Raw genomic sequence first — 1,950 nt, 5'->3', positions numbered from 1 at the left:
TAAGCCCAAAGTCTATATCCTTTAATAGCTGGGCACTATCAGCTTTCTTCACACATTTGTCTCTGCACCTATTTGTCTTCAGTGATTATGTCAGGAGGTGAGTATCATAAAATGCCTTGTTATTAGATCAAACCATTCTTGTTCTTTGGTAAGATTTAAGTAGAGGCCCAAAGTACATCTGCTTCCTTGTTGTATTTATAGCTATATATACACACACACATAAATAAATAATACACCTATATCTATCTATATATTCCTATATATGTATATTTCCCCCTTTTTTCTTCTTCTTTCCTATTTTTCTTTCCTCCTGCCCCACTATCACGTTTACTCATCATTCACCTCTCAATAATTACTCTCAGATATGACCAGAAAAGCTACACCCACCTCGCACCAATTTTAGAACCCTTACCATTCCCCTGTCCCTGTCCTATTGACCCCACACTTCACCTTCCCCCCACATCCTCCCCTCCCATTCTCTCCAGGAACTGTGGTCCATCACTGTCTGTGAGGGGGGAAAAAAGAAAGCAAGAAAGATCATACAAATAGTCGCAAATCTAACAGGGATCTTGACACAGAGCCGATGAATATCTTTCTGTTAAATAGAGAGAACGTGTCATAATCCATCAGTCAATTCTTCTTTACTTTCAGGATTCCATGTATTATCTGGGACCACTTACCTAACAACACAGCCACCCTTTTAGTCTTCACCATTCGTGTCCAAAAGGCGCTGATCCTAGATGTCCACAGTGCTATCCCTGAAGTCAGGGATTGAGTAATCTAGTAGCCCTCCCCCCGCCCACCACCACCCTTACACCTTTAGAGTTTCCGTGCGGCTTCCTTGTGAGTAACCCCCAGCCAGTTCAGATGAAGCGCCAAGTGCTCTCCCTGAGTCAGAAGTCTACAATCAGGATTCCTCGCGGACTGCGTGGCTATGCTCCCATCCCTGGTCTGGTGCACTCCCCTCTTGGTTTGCCACCATGCGGGCGGGTCAGACCAGCCACCCTCCCAGAATTGTATCTTCAGGGCTGTTATCTGGAATGCGGGAGAGGATGTCATGTCTTGAGCTGAGGCCGACTCAACTCTCTGGAATGAGCTGCTTGGAGAGGGAACATCGCCCTCGAGGATTGGCACACCCGAATGAAGTGTACTCCTGTTCTCACTTTCCGGTGAAGATATAAACAATACCCTTTCCTTGAGTGGGTTAGGACCCTGAGCCCCCATAGCCATTTTTTTTCTCCCCCCACCCCTCTGTGGGCCTTAAAGGCACATGCTGAGGGGCGGGTACCTTTATCACAGGAGCTATCTGCATCTCTTTTTGATGACTTATGAATCATTGGGCATGCCACAGTATCTGGTCCTCAGCTCAGGAATTGTGTGTTGTGTGCATTCTTCCTTATGCCCATTCTCCTGTTTGAACTGACCTCCGTGGACTCATGTTGCACTTGACGTTTTGTGCTTGCTGACTGCAATCAGCATAATCTCCACCTCTTTCCACAGATGAAGGGCTTCTTCCTTTTATCACTATGTTTTAGGGACCCTTAATATTCCATTTTGTGTATATAGCAAGGCTTTTAAATCCATTCCTTGATGGAAATTTAGGCTGTTTCCAACTTTTTGTGTTTGTAAACTGCACAGCAACGAACATTGGAGAGCAGATAGCTGGTCATCATCTGTTTCTTATTTCTTCTGGGTCTATGCCTGCTGGGTCATAAGGTAACTCAATTTTCAAACTTTTTATATATCTCCAAATCACTTTCTACAGTGGCCATACCTTTCTACAATACTACCAGCAATGAGTAAGAATTCCTATCTCACCACATTGCTCTTTTTTTTTTTTAATTGGGCTATCTTTGTGGCTGTTAGGTGGTGTGTTAGTCTGGGTAGACTAAAGAAATAAATCCAGGGAGACACATATGTGTATAAGAAAGAGCCTTTAAGACCCCAGAC

The sequence above is a fragment of the Echinops telfairi genome, unplaced genomic scaffold (assembly GCF_000313985.2).
Source record: "Echinops telfairi isolate 266 unplaced genomic scaffold, ASM31398v2 ScPeMD7_35;HRSCAF=133_0, whole genome shotgun sequence".
Taxonomy (NCBI): Eukaryota; Metazoa; Chordata; class Mammalia; order Afrosoricida; family Tenrecidae; genus Echinops; species Echinops telfairi.
Note: the sequence above shows the minus strand (reverse complement) of the source record.